The sequence below is a fragment of the Amia ocellicauda genome, chromosome 4 (assembly GCF_036373705.1).
Source record: "Amia ocellicauda isolate fAmiCal2 chromosome 4, fAmiCal2.hap1, whole genome shotgun sequence".
NCBI classification, from domain to species: domain Eukaryota; kingdom Metazoa; phylum Chordata; class Actinopteri; order Amiiformes; family Amiidae; genus Amia; species Amia ocellicauda.
The window spans coordinates 16709460-16730387 of NC_089853.1; positions in this window are offsets into that span (position 1 = coordinate 16709460).

A 20928-nucleotide genomic window follows, 5' to 3' on the forward strand; every position below is an offset into this window, starting at 1 on the left:
CATACAAACGCATGAAGTGCATTAGGATGAAAACGGATACAAACGCATGAAGTGCATTAGGATGAAAACATACAAACGCATGAAGTGCATTAGGATGAAAACATACAAACGCATGAAGTGCATTAGGATGAAAACAGATACAAACGCATGAAGTGCATTAGGATGAAAACAGATACAAACGCATGAAGTGCATTAGGATGAAAACATACAAACGCATGAAGTGCATTAGGATGAAAACATACAAACGCATGGAGTGCATTAGGATGAAAACATACAAACGCATGAAGTGCATTAGGATGAAAACGGATACAAACGCATGAAGTGCATTAGGATGAAAACATACAAACGCATGAAGTGCATTAGGATGAAAACAGATACAAACGCATGAAGTGCATTAGGATGAAAACATACAAACGCATGAAGTGCATTAGGATGAAAACGGATACAAACGCATGAAGTGCATTAGGATGAAAACATACAAACGCATGAAGTGCATTAGGATGAAAACGGATACAAACGCATGAAGTGCATTAGGATGAAAACATACAAACGCATGAAGTGCATTAGGATGAAAACGGATACAAACGCATGAAGTGCATTAGGATGAAAACATACAAACGCATGAAGTGCATTAGGATGAAAACGGATACAAACGCATGAAGTGCATTAGGATGAAAACATACAAACGCATGAAGTGCATTAGGATGAAAACAGATACAAACGCATGAAGTGCATTAGGATGAAAACAGATACAAACGCATGAAGTGCATTAGGATGAAAACATACAAACGCATGAAGTGCATTAGGATGAAAACATACAAATGCATGGAGTGCATTAGGATGAAAACATACAAACGCATGAAGTGCATTAGGATGAAAACAGATACAAACGCATGAAGTGCATTAGGATGAAAACATACAAACGCATGAAGTGCATTAGGATGAAAACAGATACAAACGCATGAAGTGCATTAGGATGAAAACATACAAACGCATGAAGTGCATTAGGATGAAAACATACAAACGCATGAAGTGCATTAGGATGAAAACATACAAACGCATGAAGTGCATTAGGATGAAAACAGATACAAACGCATGAAGTGCATTAGGATGAAAACATACAAACGCATGAAGTGCATTAGGATGAAAACAGATACAAACGCATGAAGTGCATTAGGATGAAAACATACAAACGCATGAAGTGCATTAGGATGAAAACAGATACAAACGCATGAAGTGCATTAGGATGAAAACAGATACAAACGCATGAAGTGCATTAGGATGAAAACATACAAACGCATGAAGTGCATTAGGATGAAAACATACAAACGCATGAAGTGCATTAGGATGAAAACAGATACAAACGCATGAAGTGCATTAGGATGAAAACATACAAACGCATGAAGTGCATTAGGATGAAAACAGATACAAACGCATGAAGTGCATTAGGATGAAAACATACAAACGCATGAAGTGCATTAGGATGAAAACAGATACAAACGCATGAAGTGCATTAGGATGAAAACATACAAACGCATGAAGTGCATTAGGATGAAAACATACAAACGCATGAAGTGCATTAGGATGAAAACAGATACAAACGCATGAAGTGCATTAGGATGAAAACATACAAACGCATGAAGTGCATTAGGATGAAAACATACAAACGCATGAAGTGCATTAGGATGAAAACATACAAACGCATGAAGTGCATTAGGATGAAAACAGATACAAACGCATGAAGTGCATTAGGATGAAAACATACAAACGCATGAAGTGCATTAGGATGAAAACATACAAACGCATGAAGTGCATTAGGAATAGGATGGAGATCTTTATTACACCGACACGGTGTTTTGTCTCGGTTTCAATGGCCCTCTTGGAGCAGAGGACAGTGTGCGGGTTTCACCTCATTTGCATTTCAATCTCTTTTCAAATGAACGATTCTAATTATTGTATTATTGTGCTTCTTATCTACAAATATATGTCTATCAGTTTGTAATCGACTTAGGCGTTTAAATGGATATGCAATCCGTTTTGAAAGTAAATACATAATTATAATCACCAGCATTTGTATGAATGATATACGTATACTATGATATTAATGATAATCAGGGCATGGTTCTGTTCTAGGGCCTTGCTTTTTTGTGTCAGCTGTATTAACTTATATATTGGTGTCGCCCAAATCGGACACGAGAGGTTTGAAGTTACCTGCAAATACTTATTACAGAAACAATATGAATGCAAATAGAAGTAAAAAGCTATCCATTTGACTATATCTTTTATTCAATTGTTTATTTCAGTAAAGCTGCAATAATGCATTGATTGACCTTCCACACAACCTATTTTAACCACATCTATTAAAACCTTGAAGATAACGGTACAACCACTAAAAGTTTGTGAACATGGACATTTACTAGGCAGTTCAACTTACTTAACTAAATTACATTTCTGTAGCTAAATCATCACGAATGATAACCTGGCGTCTTACACAGTTTTATAATCAAAGTGTATCATTTACAAAGTAAAATAAAGATCCAATATAACATGTTTGAGAAAAAACACCACTGTGCTTTGTACTTTTCTTTTAATTCATTTTTTTTTTTTACTTTAGTACTGTAAAACAAAAGCAACTTGCTTTCCTTATTTGTAACATTAGGTAAACAAATTAAACTAGGTTAAAAACTGTGTCCAGATATGTTAAACACCTCGTTTTAACTCAGGAAAAAAACTACACCGCTTTAAAACCTAAACTGCCCTTGTTTAGACAGACACATTAATTCTCCTTTATACCAACTAACACCAAGAACAAAAGCCTCAATGATGGGTGTCACTAAACAAAATCATCTGTAATTGTTCAGACTGTTCTCACTGTCTCTGGATGGACAGGAATCATATTTCACACCTGAAGTTACTCAAACAACAGGACATATCTGTGGTGAACTCTTGACACACAATTTTGACTTAAAACAAATGTGGGTATAACATGTAGGGGCATGTTTGAAATCCCCAGTCTTGCATTGTCTCTGCTTTCCTAGCAGATTTAAGAGCTATGGCCCTCTAGTGGAAGAGGCCATATGGGTTGTAAAGATAATCCCAGGACATGCCTGTTCTCAGTGCATAGCAAACACACTCTTCATTCAATGTTTTTTATCCTTCGTGAGATTGTAAGGACCAGCACTTAATTGATAGATCTCATTTATATTTCCCCAATGGGTAGTTATGTGTTCTGGACTGTTCTTAAAAGTTATTGTTAATTAAATCAGGGCAGCTAGGCTACTGCTGTCACTGTATTCAATTGTTCTTTTTTAAATGTGTGGAGGCCAATTATGATTTCTGACAATTAAGTAGTAATATTATGAGGCGTATATCATTGTCAAATGTGAAAATCAGTATTGTTAACAGTAGCAGTAGTAGTAGTGGTGGTCATAATAATAATAATAATAATAATAATAATAATAATAATAATAATAATAATAATAATAATCACATCCATCTTAATAATAATAATCAATTATATCAATCAGTTATTGGTGCAAAGTTCAGGAGAAGCAGATACAGTATTTTCAGCTCAGGCTCTAACTTTTTTAGCTTCCTGCTGCCTTGAGGAACATATAAACATTTGTATAGCTATGGAATTATTCAGATTGATAGACGCATATAGTTGTGTGTCGTCTTCATAGCTATGAGAATTAACATTGTGCCTATCAGATAATGCCCAATGGCAGCTTGCAGAGTGAGAGGAGTACCAGGCCAAGGATGGACCCCTGTGGAACTCCACAACCTCAGATACATCAAAGCAGTTATCATTCATTAGTGTGTATTAGAATCTAGGGGTTAAATATGATTTACACCAGGATAGAACCTGAACAGATTATCTGATTAGGCTTTCTAAGTGGTGTATTAGGATATGGTGGTCATATGATAAGAACATAAGAAAGTTTACAAACGAGAGGAGGCCATTCAACCCATCGTGCTCATTCACTAATATCTTAGTGTTCCAAGGATCACATTCAGTCTATTTTTGAATATTCCCAAATTCAACCACATCGCTGGGGAGTTTGTTCCAGATTATAACAACTCCCTGTGTGAAGATAAGAAAAAACAATTAGTAACAGAGTGGTTGCTGAGCTACTCTCTGAACTGGGTGCTTCCCTAACCTCTGAGGCTGAAGGGAGCGGGCACTTCCCAGGACAGGTGTGACTGTGGAGCACTGTGGGTAGGGCGGTGTCTTTATTCAAAACGAAACCTGTGGGACACCATTGAGCAACTGTTGGAACAATCAGCCATGCGTAACCTTTCCCAATCTATGCAAATCATGTATCTTGCTTCTCTGGCAATGCAGCTGATATGGGGCTATATTAACATCTGTCCGTATTTCACTCAAAAGTACTTCTGGAAGTGCATAACTAGAGTTTGCCACCTGAAAGGCTTTGCTGTGGAGCAGAACACAGGGAAGCCTCCCTGCGAACTGTATAAATTGAGCTCTAAACCTCAGGTAAATTGATATGGTTGCGTAGGACGTGCAATAAGTGCACAAGAGAATACCCTGAACAAATGGGCTACATTATCTAGTAATTTAGTCTCAGGACCTGGGGATAGTCACATTATATCCTAGTCTATATATTTAAGTAGGCCAAAAGGATTTGTTTGAGAGAGTGTTAATAATGTGCAAGGTGTATACAGGCTTTTGGGTTTTACTGGGCAGGGCATGAAATAATATCCAATGTGGAAATCCCCCCCCACTATTCCCATGTGTGGGCCCACAGCTACAATCACAGGGAGTGGTGCCATGATTCACCCACACATTATGAGCTCTTTATTGCACTTCTCTGAAGTCACCCGCTTCTCAGTGTCCTTCTGGCAACCTTCCCTATGATGTCACTGTGTGTGTGTGTGTGTGTGTGTGTGTGTGTGTGTGGGGTGGGGTGGGCTGGGGTGGGGGTAATTCCAATCGAAACAGATACAAAATAAATAGAATATGCACTTGACAAACCTTCTCAGAGATAACTAATCACTTGTGGTTTCCCAGTATATACCACAGTAGTTAACTTCATTGGAGTTAAAGCAAATCATGGAAGAAGAAAAGTATTTATTTCTAGTTGTTTCTATACAAATTCTCAATCTGTGATAAAGGAGTTTAACTTGAGGAATCTGCCTGTACGGACAACAAAGTTTTTGCTGGTCATGTGTGAGGCTACAGAGGTGGTGTCAGCAGCGGGACTGTTCTGCATCAGTTGGCAGTGGGCTGTCACAACTGCAAGGGGATAAACACCACTAGATTATCTCATTTCCCCTTCGATGTAGCAGCTCAGATCTAATACCCTTTTATCACTTCAAGGATTCCGAGCTTTTCCCTGTTGTCAGTCAACTATTCACAGCTAATAGCAACTACGATGAGCCTGAGCTGCACCTGACATCACAGGGTTGAATATTGACTGGAGGACCTTTAAGACTGTAGGCTGTTGTGAGACGTGCTGTCTAATTATCTTTCCTATGTAGAATGTATGTATTCCATGTGGCACTAATTCATTTTCATATGCATGTTCACTAATTGATGTATATATAAATGAAACTTACTTGGCTTATCGATTTTAATAATGTATTTCTTCGCTGCACAATGAAAAGTAATGTCTACATACTGTATATTTAATTGATTAATACAGATAATTGTAACTATACGTATTAAGCTACACTCATATACATACACATGGCACATTTCATAAACTACAGTTTAACCAGCAGCTGTTATCTGGTTTCAGTGTTCTACCAAGGCCTACCTGGTTTCTCAGGATTGTCTTGAAAAAGCTCATGTTGTTTTTCCATACCCTTCCCTGTCAAGCATGACCAGAACAGTGAAAGCTTTAAAACAGCAGCTCTGTGATTCTGTTATCTGTGTGGCCTCGAATGGGATCAGATCTATTTCTGGTCCTTCTGGGAACGTAATCAAGAGCAGGAGGAATGTTTGTCTTTAAAGAATGTTAACTGGTTCTGAAGAGGTTTATGCTGTCAGTTAAGGCTGAGATTAAGTCTTTCATGCAAAAAATCCTGGGAACTGGATTTTTAAAAACGGGTTATCCTTTACTAAACTGTCATCTGTTGGATATATCAGTGCATTCCGAGCTAAATTTGGTGACACTTCATGAAGCTATTCAGTGATTAAACTAAGCAGGTTATAACCTAGTGTCCTTCTCCCCAGAATTCTGTACCAAATGACACACTCAATAGTGAAAGGTATTCAAAAACAAAGCTATATCCTTGTATGTTGCTAAAGTTTTTAAATAACATACTTTTCTTTACAGTACTCAACAGTTATGGACCAACTTTGTAAATTTGTAATTCGTGGGTGGGTCAAAGTTTTGATTTGTTCTTGCCCTAATTTGTGTAACACAGTATGCTGACTCACATTTATTGTCAGATAGTAGAATATTACAACTGACATATACAAATTATTTTAATGTGTAATGTATGCAGAAAACTATATGGCAGTAATATTACCTAGACCTTGGAAGGCAATAGCTGTAGACTGGGCCTTACTTTTGGAGGTGAGGAGGCAGTGAAACACAGTGAAAAGGATACACACACAAACACACACCCGGGATGGAACAGTTATATGTTGTGTAATATGTATTTGCACCAGTAGTGCAGTCATTCACAGTGGAACAAGAAAGACTTTTATAGTTAACAAGAGCTTTACCAAAACCACAGCCAGTGTCAGAGCAAGGAAAGGGGTGAGTCACAATATTGCCAAAGACTAAAGCAAAGAGCATGCTGGATGACCGGATCTCCGCCATCTCGTGCTGCCGTCCCAATCCCTGTCCCAAGAGGTGTAACACGGAATGAGTCACTCTAACAGGATGTGAAATCGTTATTTGTGGGTGATTACAGTTAAAATTGTGCCCTCCTTAAATACAATTCACCAATCTAATAATTATCCTACTCCCTACAGTTACTTGTTATTACTCAGTTGAGGGGGAATGGACTCCCATAAATGCACTTGCTGTGATCCTAACATTCCCTGGGAGCTGCAGGCTTCACATTGTGTTTTGATGTCAGGATGCTAGGCAACGTACTGTATGTCTCATTTTCCCATTCTCCCAAATTGTGTAATATCTATTCATCAGGGTAAAACATTGTAAGCAAAAACTGCTGCATTAATTGGCTTTCCATGGGTTCGCATTTGAGTTGGCATTAAAGCCACTCTTGATACTAAAATAAATAATTTACAAAGAATGTATTAGTTGTCTTTAAGTGTTTCAGCCATAGTGTGATTAGAAACCCTCACCTTGTTCACTGTTATAGAATGATCACTGTGAGTTTTGCGTTGTGACTTACAAGATGACTGAGATTTGTGGGGTGAAGCAGTGACTTGGTGAAGCAAACAAAAAGCAAGGGGTTTAGAACAGACGTACTGCTGTTCAATTTAACACATCAATAAGGCATCATTATAGAGCTGGGCTTGTTACTGATTGAAGATTAAGTCTGGCCAGGAGACAGGGACCTAATGATTATCAATATCGGCTACAAATTGAGGACTATATGATTTAGACGAATATGCTATGGATGGTGTTCATTTATGAACCAGTTACTTTCCCAAAAAGGAAAAGGGATTATCTCAGACCTATACTTATATTGAAAGTGCTGCTAGATTCCTTTCATGAGTCACATCCTCTCTAGAACCTTAAACAGAAACTCATGGTTAATAAAATGTATTTTATTTTTTGGAGATAAAATGAAAATACCAGCAGATCCAGATTATTCATCCATCCATTGATTAGTGCAGGAGGCTTTTGCTTTTGCATAATATGCTGAAAAAAAAAAGTATTATTTGTAATGTATAAATTGTAATGTTTTGGGTACAATATTCACTTAGTTGTAGTATAATATAACTGTCCTCTCCTCCAAATCACAGTATGCTACGAATTTGTAAACTAGTAAGACTACAAACAGCAGAGCACCCAGTTTTCAGATTCTAAATTATCCTTGGAGAAATATTACCAAAAAAAAGATTACAAAAAAAAAAACAGGTTTTCGGATGCATTTTTTTAAAGCTAATCCCTGCTGTGACGCCAGTCCATCAGTCCCCTTCTCACATTGCAGTGCTTCCGTTTCCCAGGTTCAGAAGCCTGCATTTCTCCACTAGCAAGTTTCTACCCCCGGGGAAGTTATTTTGGAAGATTCTGCTTTTGGTTTTGTTTTGTAATGAGTCCGTGTTTGTTAATGAAACAGTGCAAGGTCAGGCTTGTAAATAGAGCTTGTCCTATCTGTCTAATATGAATTGTGGCATAACTACGACACAGAGCTGCTAGGCTATTTATTGAACAATTGAACTAGGTACTTATTTACAAATTGAAGTAATATTTCCTGTCACACGTTACAACATAGTTAATAATTACTTGGGTGTTGAATCTGATTTTGTTTTACTTTTTACATCTGCATATCAGAAGATCCATTAACTTCATAGTTTATTTGATAGTGCTCTTTGTCTGCAGGTGTGTATTATCTGTTGAATTTAAATTCCACACAAAATCATCCATTTCCAGAAATATAGATTTTGGATGGTGGATTACCCTCATCATTTTAACAGAAAGACGCTTTCTATTATAACAGTAATGGTGTTTTTAATTATTAATTAGTGGCTCCATTAAAGGCAAAGCAGTGGCTGAAATTCTTGCTAAACAGGTTGTAGTGTTTCAGAATGCTGGATTAGTTTTTTAACCTTTTATTTATGGTAGGTGAAGAGAATATTTGCTCAAGGTGCATGCCTGACACCGTACACATTGCAAAGGCTGCTCAGGAATTTAATGTGTTCGTATATTTGCATACGGCGTGTCCTTGAAGCAGATGGAGAATGAGGATATAAATGCCTCACTTCCGTTATTCTCCGGTCAGACACTTTGACATTATGCTTGGCTTTGCTTCTCTAAAACCTAAATCAGGTTCACCCAGCTGTGGCACGCTTTCCCAACATTGCTATGCATTTGTCTTTCTGTAGATCAAGTACACTGTCACATGATGATGATCGCCTGGATTACTGGGTGACTTCTTCCCCAGCTTTTTCATGCAGAGCAAAAGGTGCTCCCAGTTTTCTGGAAGTCAGATTGACAAGGCCTGTGAGAATGTATCTACCTACAGGTATAGAAAGAACTGGAAAATACACATTTATTTTTATTTCTGATATGGTTGTGAAAAATGAGTTTAAATCTCAGCAGGAACATTTGATAATTGACCTGCAGCACAGGGGAGATACGGAAATCCTGTTAATCTGAATAACAAACAAACATTTCTGGAGTGCCAAACACAAAGTATTAATATAAATACAAATACTTGGATCCGGTCCACTGTACAGACGCCTGGCCTGTCAGTCTGTTCCCGGTCCCGTGGGAGAAGTTCCAAACAACCACTTCAACCTTCAGCACGTTGGGTTTAACAAAAAGGTTGAAGTACAACTCTAGATAAAACACCAACATTGCCCTCAAGAACGCGATAACGCCTGCGCACATCAGCGTCCGGGGGAAGCTGGGTGTTTGTGTACGTGTGAAAAGGCACTGGGGATTCTTGAATACTCCACTCCTGCTTTTTGTCAACCAAACTTTGCCAGCATAGTTCTTTATATCATCTATTCCAATGTGCTTTATGCCTGTATACTGGTAAACATAGTATCAACTGGGAAATGTGGTGAAAGCCAGGTAAAGTAGTGTAACAATGTGGAGCACAGTAGAACAAATGGACAACTTACAATTTACATTTGCCATACTAAGGTTACATACATGGACTCATATACAAAAATGATGTACAAAGTTATGTACATTAATACGTAGGCTCTTAGAGATGTTTAATTCCCTCCAAGCTCTTGATAACTTAATTGAACAGTGAAATTTTTTTCTCAGTTCTGTCAGCACTAATGATGTGAAGGAAGCATTTAAGGATAGGGTGTGAACAGTCATGCTCAAGCAGCAATAAGAGACCATTACAGTGGAAGGCATGAAACATCCAGTGGCGGTTCTGAGGTGGGGCCTGGGGGGCCAGTTCCCCCGTGTCAGAAAGCCCCTGTGGCCCCCTAACTACTACCACGGACAAAATACCCTAACCCCCCGCCCCCCGGGAACATTGCGGACAAAACACCATCAGCACTCCCCTCCCCACACACCCCAAAAAATCTGATGGCCCCCTTCATATTACACCTGGCCCCAGCCATGCCCCCCCCAGTTGAAAAGGTCTAGAACCGCCACTGGAAACATCTCTTACAGGGGGGATAATACATCAAATAGGTCTTTGTTTCAGTCATGCGTCAGCTCCACTTTTTTGAATGCCTGAATGCACATCCGAGGCACACTGCACTGTTGAAAGCAGACTCTCATAAGGTTCATCGACGGAGGGGAGCGTAGCTGGCATGTGATCGTCCCTTGTAGAGACAGTCACTGATTAACCAGAGGGGCACAATGATGACGTCCCCAGCCACAGCACTCTCCCACTGATCCAGCTTTGTGAAAATGCATTGTTTGCTGGTTACCTGGATCCCCTCAGGGTGTGGACAGTCATTATCACAGGGAACAGAAATAGCTCCTGGATATCTTTAACATTAGTCATGAGAGGAGATGACTGTTTGCCTTAAAAGGTGTGGCTTTCATATGGATGCTTACCTGGAGTCGCCTTCGGCCTTTTCACAGGAAATCAGTGCATGTTCAATCAAAAACCTTACGTTTTTTTACTCAGGCTAATTATGAACTGTGAAGTACACCTCTGATTTTCATGCAATTGCTGGGGTCTCTGAAGGTGGTATTTTGCTAACCGGTTCAGAAAAATTCTGAGGATTGTCATCGGAGAGTGTAGTCACATATAGCTGTGTATTTTCAGAACCTTTTTTATTATTGTTTTTTTTTAATGCATTTCAAAAGATTAGTCAGTCAGTTAAATATCTTATGTGTGCATTTGCATTTGTTTACTTGTGTTTGGAGTCTGTTTTAGATTTTTGTTTCTTATTCCTCATTTTATTTAAAATGTAATTGATAAGGCATTTGAAGAAATTGACAAGCCCTATCAACGACTAACACTTTTGTATGCTTTTCAGAGAAATGTCAAATCATAATACGAGACATCAAAATCAGTGCAGCTCCATTTATGCTTTTGAAAATGGGAAGTTTCTCATATCAGGCATTATTATTTTTATTTCTTGGTAGACACCCTTATCCAAGGCGACTTACAACAGAAGTGCAAAACAAAGTGCAAAATATAGTTAAGTAAAGGCATCAATCATTACAAATTCAATTTACATAAAACATAGCAATACAAAATATAATACATTTTACAACTTCCAATTTACACAGGCAAGTACAGTAAGTGAGGTCATACATCCTGAACGGTAAAGCTAAGTGCTGTCAAGATGTAGGGTCACAGTCAAGGCATGATATAGAAGTATATTTTAAATAATATAAAAAAGTATGATCAGTACCCTAGAAACCCTTAAACCCTTTTGTTTCTTTAACCAGGCTGTTTCTTCCACACTTCCACTTCTCTGCAGGTTCTCTGAAGACTGGCAGGACTGTGGCTTAGCACTGACTCAGGGGTGTTGGTGCAAAATGCATGACATGATCACATTGTTACCTGACAACCCGAGGTCAACCCTCCCTCATGAAGTCATAAAAGGCTTTCATTGAGTATGTGTAAAGTGAACATAACTGGACTCTAATCCATTTTTACCTTTTTTTTTTTGGCTTTAGTGGCTTACTCAATAATAAAGAAATCACATTCTCCCAGGCTTTAAGGTTGATGACTCAACAACCCCACCCTTGAAAATCCAGCTTTTCTGTGCGTCTACAAGTCCAGTCTGGGTGATGTCCAGCTTAGTTTAAGAGAGGAATTTGGAACTCATAATTATACCGCTGAGGTAACCCTTTTATTAAGTCAACCACATCTGGCCACCTCTGGTCACCTAGTTTCTCCACACCAGCAATAATCATGCATCTGATACACAGAATCACATCCAGCTGTGACATACAGCGCAACTGGGATAAATAAAACTGTTTACATACAACTCTGAATCAACAGACACTATATTAGTGCTGGAATGCAAAAAGTTTATTTTGTTTGTTTGTTTTTTACAGGGATACAAGTCTTCCAATAAACAAATTAAGTTGGATAATTTGTATAGTCTTGCAGGTTTGCAGTTTGCAAAAGTTTCCAGGCATACAATTAGCTGTATAATAGTTGCACAACCCACCTATTAAAGAAGGAAGCTTACCTTGCCCAATAGAAAAAGTCAGTAATTGCAATTAATACCATAATGCCCTAGACTTACTTGGAATATCTTTGTACTTGTAAGGTGGTAACTCACAGCAGCCACAACTCTGTCATGATTAGTCAAAAATGTTTGAATACCAGTTATGTGTAATTAATTCATAAAGCAATAAAGACATCTCACCATGCAGCGTAGCTCCTTGCATCAGTGAATTTGTTTGAATAATAACAGTTGCTGTAACTGAATTATAAACAATTTATTTTGTAGATGTTCAGTCCCAAAGAAGACAGAAGTCAGTTGTGCTGTTTGTTTTACTCCGTTATATTTGTGGTCCTCTCAACTAAGAAACAGGAAGACCCAGGGTGCTTCCACACGGTGCAGAGCAAACACAGGCCTAAACCCTAGCATGCAGGGCTGGTTCCAGTGCTTTCTCCACCTGAGCATGTAATTAGGCCTACATGATTGAGATTGTTATTAGCCCATCTTTTATAGGACCTGAAGCAACAAAATGAAAAACACCCATAATACCCATTGTTATTTTGGCTGATCATGCACTGCTCTAATATTACTTCCATACACTTGAAATTAATCTATTATTTTAAAGATGTCATTTGATTGCGGTAAGTCACGTAAAATAGAATAGGATATCAATATTTCTGAGGGGTCTTTCAGCAGGAATCTGTTAGTGATAGTCTTGTCTTCAACTACACTATTTCACCAAGTGATCGGTCTAAAACCACCCATATTGCTGGGCCCTCTGGAATGCTGAAGAGCCTATTTATAGAAACCAAGGGCCCTAGTGTTGGGCCAGTGCTGAGAGTGGAAGCTGCATTCCCCTATAAGCCTGCGCGGTGAAGGGAAAAAAAAAAATTCCAGCTATTGTGCAGATAAGCCTTAGTTATGCGTGGTTGGCAGACGCAACCGTGGGAAAAAGAGAGCGTGAAAAAGAAAGATACTGTTGAGGAAATAAAGACAATGGGAAAGTAGATTAAAGTAAAAACATCCAATGGTGCCCTGCCCTGAGACACTTAGACGGGCAGCACATGCTTTCAGGTGAGCATGATTCAACAGCAGGTCTGCTATTGGTTCTCTTTTCACAGCTGCTATGCAACCTGTGGCAGGTTCAGCCATCTCAGCCAATCGCAGTGTGAAAGTCTAAAACAGGTGTAAACTCAGAGGTTATTGCTTTCTTTCACACTGTGGCAGTTTTTGTTGATGAAAGGGCTTAGCTCTGAACCCTGCCTAGCCATTTTTAACTGCAACTATAAAATTGCATATGTAGGAGAAAGCCTCTGTAATTGTCTTTCTTAATGGGGCATTAAGGACACTTTACTATTAAATGGGAAAAAAAGGTTGCTTACATTCTTTACACTTGATACTGAATGTATTTATTGGTTTATTATTTATTCATTCATTCATCCATTCATTCATTCACTTGCATTGGTCTTTAGCATTTGCACAGGGAGTTGTCTGCAGTGACAAATCCAATGGGTCGGGCTAAGGGCCAGGACGCCTGGCTTGGGGTGGAAAGTAGGGTTGACAAGTGATGAATTTGAGATTATGCCAAATTTCACAAGAAGTCATCCTCTATAATTACCAGATCAGGTTTAACTTGCAAATCTTGGTGCATTATGTGAAATGCACCTCAACAGATACTCAAAACCGTGCCATTATAAACAAAAGAGAAATATATTTCTTTGTGATGATTTAAATAATTTAATTCCCTGGAGCAGAAATTGCAAAATGCAAAATTAGTTCAAAGTGGCAGATTGAATGGGATTTAATGGGTTAAGGGCTTCAGACATGAACATATACTGAGCTGAAACTGTCAGGTGTTTTAAACAATATTGACCTGCAGTCAAAGGGGTAAACCATTTAATATACAAAACTGTGTTTAAGTAACAACAGAGAACTGCTTTCTGCATTTTTGGATTTGCAGTGCTGCTGTGCACACATCATAAAGAAAGCACAAATGCTCATTCACAAAAATATGTAATACATAAAACATCAGGGGAACAAATTGCAGGAAAGGAAGCCTCCACACTTCCAATTAATACACATAATTCAGTGGTTTTCAAACCGGTCCTGGAGTACCCCTTGCCCTGCTGGTTGTTGTTTCAATCAAGGTCTTAATTACTTAATTTAATCCTTAATTGACCTAACAAAGCAATATACCATTCAATTACGTAATTAAGACCTCGGTTGGAACAAAAACCAGCAGGGCAGGGGATACTCCAGGACCGCTTTGAAAACTCCTGAAATAATTAAATAGGGCATTGAAACAAGACCAAGGTAACACCAGCAAATGTAAAAATCTTGAATGAAAATCAATCAATTTTTTATAATAATATTTCAGATAAAGTCCCTAATATAGCCATCTGGTAGCATTTCATACAGAATGTTCTGTCTGAGATTACAGAAGGGATTATTGAAGCTGTTCTCAGATCACAGCATTATGTTTTGTTGTGGAAGAAGGAAACCAGCAGTCCGCGTTATCTCTCAATAGCATGAATAACATCCAGCACAGACACCCTTGGCGTCAGTTTGTTTTGTACAATCTTTAAAAAAGGGCCTTGAACACATGCTTTGCTTTCCTCCACAAGTAGTTCAGTTGGGATGTCTGTCGCGTGTTCATATGAAAATCTCATTGTCATTCAAGGTAGTATTCTTTCCAGTCCTCATACAATAATTTGCATCGGACCGTTTCAATAGCACTCTTTCTGCTTTTTGCTCAGTCTGTGTCATTTCATACAATTCAATACATTCTATCTCTGCATAAACAGGATGCATTCAACTGAATTCTCTCAGGTTTCCACAGGCCAGCGCAGTCTACTGGAGGGCCGTAGTCAGGCTCTGGTGTCTAAAGCCCCTTTCAAGTACTTTCATGTTCCAGTTTCAATAAGCCAGTGAGTTCCACAATCTCTGCAGGAAGTGCCCAGTGTGCAGTGCCTTTCGGCTCACTCTATCTGGGTTGCTCTTGACCCAGCTCAACCCACTTTCTGCTCATGATTGTGTTTCCAGACTAACAGACAACCAATTAGTTTATTCAACTCTGTGCTGAACTGTCTCTAAAGCAAAGTGCCTATTCTGGCAACAGTAGGAGCAGAATACTGTATCTCCCTGCAGTCTTTTTGCCTGGAAAGGTAAATCAATGTATTGTAATGGACACGCTGCTGTGTAGTTAAGCACAAGTCAGGCTAGACCATGCCTTCCTTCCCTGACTGCCTGTCCCCTGTCAAAAATGGACAAACCTGTGGCCAGGCAAGGCGATGCAAATCCAACAACAAGACACTACAGCTGTTAGACCATCCTTAGCGGGTGTGCTTCATTCTTTCAAAGGAAAAAACAAACAAATTCAGAATTGCACATTTCTGCCCATTAATGACAACTTAAAGCAAGTCAGTAGCAGGTGCATGTTACCTGTTGTCTCTATCTGTATCAATGAATGCATGTATTAAATATCTAATAATGTGTTGTTGGTTTATTTATTGCTTCTTTGGTTTCAACTTTTTATTGAGTCTCAGAGACAGCCCACTGAGGGTAACTGAGTTTAAAAATCAATGTCAAATTCGGGCAAATGTCTCTGACTTGTGTTAGCTAACTATTGAACAGTATAGCAATGTCTCTTGAAGAGATCATAGGCACACATATGTGTCTTATTATGATAAATAAATAACCAGTTTGGTTTAATAAAAAGCAGGGTTTGTGGGTTGTGACAAACCTGCCTGACGAGCTTCACTTAGCTAACAGTTCTGATCCAACCCACACGCTCCAAAAACGAAGACTATAAATACATGTCTTGGTGGGTGGGTGGATCTTCTGGTCTTTTTATACAATTCAAGAAGCAGTTCAGATTAGAATCGCCACAGCTCTCTTAACAATCAGACCTGCAGGGGAGTTTTAAACGTCTATGCAAAACCTCAAGCTGGGCACACACAAATATGCAAAAGTGCAAAGTGCACACAAATATGCAACTTATCGCCTGTTCCCCAAGAACCGTCAAAACAAAAAGCTTCCTCCTAAACACGTTGACTAATAATCAGACTCCCACAGCCGGAACTCAGGCCAGAGACGGGCCGGGGGAGGTAATAAAGGAAACAGAAGAACATGACGTCTCAAAAATAAAAAGTAAAATTTCACTCTGTTCCAACTTCTTGGATTCAGAAACATATTTTCTTCACTTGTTGCATACTGCCTGCACAGCACTGAGCTGATATTAACGGTATTAAGTTTTCATTCCACCTGTGCTCAATTAATTACAAAATTTAGCTATTACCCTTTATCCCAAGATATATGGGAAGGACAAACAAATTACAAACCAAAAACTGTTCATAGTGGATTCTTGTACTCGAAGAATATGGTCTCATTCTGATTGGCCATTTATTTTAATAATTTTGTTGAAGTGATCTGAAATCTATTTAATTTTTGGTTTGGTTTTGTTCCTTATATTCCATTACCAAGGAAGTAACTGGCATAAAGGTGACCCTTATAACAAGAATGCCAGTCGGTGGTGGAGACAATGGCCACCTGAAATGAAAACCTTCCCCACTGACTCACAGTCTTCAGTTTACTGACACGGAAGCCACACAATGAATAAAAGAGTTACACCTGGTTTTAAATCAGTTACATCACTTCCATCCTGAAGACACAGGTGATCTCAGAGATTTGAAAAGAAAGACATACAATTAGCCAGCTGACACAGGAGATGACTAGAATTCCCTTATCTTTATCCACCAGATGTACAGTTATGTAAACTCTGTGGCCATAGCTGTAGAGGTCAGCTGAACATTTTCACAATTTTCACACCTATTAACTGAAAGAATTGCAAAAACACAAGGTCAAGTACTTTCCAGTTTATGAGCAAACTTGTACCGAAGTGCCAATGTTTCTAGACAGTGCACTACAAAACTATGTGCCACACTTTTCCTTTTTTATTTGTACTGGCTACGGTGGAGTCCAGTGCTGCATTCCAGCCGTCTTGATAGGCGAGTTTTACTGGCTAATGTTTCTGGAAGACGTCACTCGCTCCGTTTTAAAAGCACCGCCCACACATTCCCAGGCACTGGGCTGAAGGCTGCTAGGCTGTGTGTGGGCCCTTCAGTGGCAGGTCAGTCACTCTGAAGAGAGGTGTCAGGGCTGAGGGGAGGAGACTTGCCTTCTGAATTCAGAACTGACATTTAACACAGCATGAAATATCTCTTTTTACATTCAATGCAGGAATAAAACCGAATTAAGGTGGTCTCTCAAAATAAATGTGAACGGGACTTAATAAATATTATATTCATACTATTATATTCATACTATTAACAGATTTTAAAAAGCCACCTCTAAAATGAATTTGAAATATTATTAACCTAGATAAATAATTTCTCTTCAGTGTGAGCAAAAAGGAATGCTTAAAAGGCTAAATGTCACTGGTGTTTAGTCTGTTCCAATCAAAGACAATATGTTATTGTCATCAAAAAAGGTTTTGATAATCATCACACCATTCTAGGTTTTACATATTATAACAGACAAACCAAATGTAGGCTCCATGAACAATGGTTAATAACTACACTAATAATAGATAATAGTTTATGATCCATCTATTCCTACTCGATTTTTATAAAGAGTAATCACTTTATCCCGTCTTTATAGGAAGTTCACAATCTGCACCAAGACCTGACGTTCCAGGTCAATCTATGAGATCAGCAGATAGCATCAAAAATGATGCTAAAATCTATTGGCTGCTGTCACAGACCTTGGTTAGCACTAGTCTGGGACTTCTCTACCTAAAGCAACATTGGGTAATCCATGACTAGTGCTAATCTGGGTCTGTGAAATCAGCCCTGTATGTTCAAGTCAATGTGAGTGGCAGACAGAAAGGAAGATGTCCACACTTTAACCCCACCCTTGCTATTTTGGCTCAGGGTAGCTATAGAGGAATTTCTGGCTGCTTCATCCCTGTTGCCAAAGTGATTTATATTGCACTATAAAATCCAATACACTGAACTGTATTTCATTCCTCCTTTTTTAACCATCACAGTCAAAAACAGAAGGAACTGGGTGGGTACTTTTTCCCCCCTCCCCCAGAAATAAGTCTGTCTCACAATGTCACAGCAACCGCACAGTGCTGCCACCTAAACACTAGCTCACTATAGCTTGTTCAAACATAAAAGCGCCACTGTGCTCCTTTACACCAGCCAGGCATTTGTCGGCTAAAGTCTGCATAATTGCTTCCGATGGTAAGAGTCCAGGGGATTAAACGTTAAAATGGAATTAACTTTGCTGGAATAGGAACTCATTGATGTGCTGCCAGAGCAGGGATCCTGCCAAGAGTGAGGGAGAGAAGGGCGACTGGCAAAGGTCTACTTCGGAAATGCACTCGTTTTGTGTTGTGTTTCAGATTTTTTGGCGAGGGGGTATAGAGATAGAGTTTGGCAGGCTATGAAAGACTGTGTAAGGTGAGCAGGTTGAGGTTGTGGCTAATATAATTCTGCCCTCTTCAAATCCACTGCTGTTAATATGCATGACGATTCTGCTTCCACTAGTACAATCCTCCTTTTTTATATACCGTGGATAATCTTTCCTGGACAGGACCATGGAGGATTTATATTTTGTTCTTTGATTGCCGGTTATAAGCTGGCCCCCACTAGACTGTCGCCAAAATTTAAAGATGCCAATATTATGGCGTATTTTTGGCAGGACAAAGAGTCTATTAAATCAAAATATTTTCTATCATGGCAATTTCTCCAGCAATTATGAGAGGGCTCTCATAATCCTCTAAATGAAATGGGTAACATCCTAGGATTTCATCATGGGAAGCGCACGATGCCCAATAAACTGCCTGGAATCGATATTTAGGATATGAATTGAGCATGAATGAGTCATACTTCCCAAGAACGTGTGAAAGGTAACAACTGAAAGGAAGCCATTCAACCCCTTCTTGGTTAGAGGAACACTCCAGCTGGCTCCAGACACTCTTTATATGCACAGCCTCCCACTTTCAGCCCAAAACTCATTTAACTCAGCACTTAAGACCAGAAATCTGATCCGACTCTCCCAAGTGTACCAGTTCTAAAGTGCCATTATTTATTTGCACACACTAGTGAAAGAGAAAGCACACTTTATTTATCACATTGATGCCCGGGATCATCCACTTTATAAAGACATTACATGCTTCCACCCTTCCTGTTATATTTTCACTCCCTGCATTTGCAGTTAAGTTGGTATTCTCATCTCAGTTTGGCTTTCTTAATTTAACATTTTAACCTCCTGCTACATTTTTGGTTTTTAAAAATAAATGTAAAAATGCCCCTGCCCAACTGGGACTGAAAACAAATGTTAAGGCTAATTGAGTCATAGCGAGACTTGCCGAAATACAAAGTTTCCAGGGCATCTGTTTAGGTTTTACCGTCCCAGCAGATACCCACCCTGACTTCATGTCCAAGACAGCAACAGCCAACATCTCAGAATGGACAGAAGAGTCACGTGATACCCTGACATAGGCTGTGACCTTGTCTGGATAATTACATTTCCATGACAATATTTCACTACAGTACTGACCCAAAACTGAACCTCGTTTGCCCCAGAGTACAAATAATGAACATATTGGTAAAGGAATGAAGAAAAGTATACAAAGAAAGTATACAATTAGGAAGGATCCGTTTTAATTCCCCCCTCTCTTTCCTATGGCTTAGTCATAGAGGTTATTCACAGTGTATGACAGAAGACACTGCAAGGGCAAGGGGACTATACTGTCGCTATTGTAAAGTCAAATTCTGGCCTCTAAAAAACACAATTCTGAACACTTCATTGGTGTTTTTAACTCCTATGTGTCTACAGTTATGAGTACAGATGTGTTGATTAGTATTAGTAGAAGGTTATTATAAAACTATTTCAAAATTGAATTTTGATCATACTACATATTTCTGACAGAGATAGTTGGTAGGGTTAGACCTCTGCAGTGCATCCGGAAAGTATTACATTCCGGATGCACTGTAAGTAAATGGAGAGATCAGGTGACTGCACTGACTAGAGTTTGACCTTCCTGGTCTGAAGTTCACAAACTTGTTTTGTTTCAACCCACGGTTTCTGCTCAAATGCATCGGACAATCTGGGAAGGTGATTGTGTTTTGTATCCATTTACCAGGGATAGCATGAACACTAGGAACTTCAACTACCTTTAAAGAAAGCTACCAGCATAGCCATCTAGATTTAAACAAAGGTTGCAAAGTGAACACAAAGGATATGCTTTACATACTATTTTAGGTTTTTTTTTTGTTATTTTGTTTTAATACATTTAAATAAGGTATAAAGATTTTAAGTAATTTTATGTATGACAGTAAAAAGATTGAGATACAAAATGTGGAAATGCAACACAGAATTCCCCAGGTGATGCAAATCTGAACTGCCAGTCGGTTCATACTGAAATGTCTCTGTTTTTAGTTACAGCCTATACTCTATACTCCCCTCTAATAACCCCTCAACCTTTCTCTGAGAAGAGACAAGGAGGATGTGAAGAGATTTCAATCTTTAAATCACTGCTTTCAGTACTAATTAAGGTGGCTATGAGTTATTTTTTCACTGCTCTCTGCTAAATGGGTTTCATTCACACCCTGGGTACAATCACTTTGCTTGTTCAGGGTTTTTAATCAAAATCCCCCACAAGACATTTAATATCTGCAAGCTGCCGGCGTGAGCTTCATACA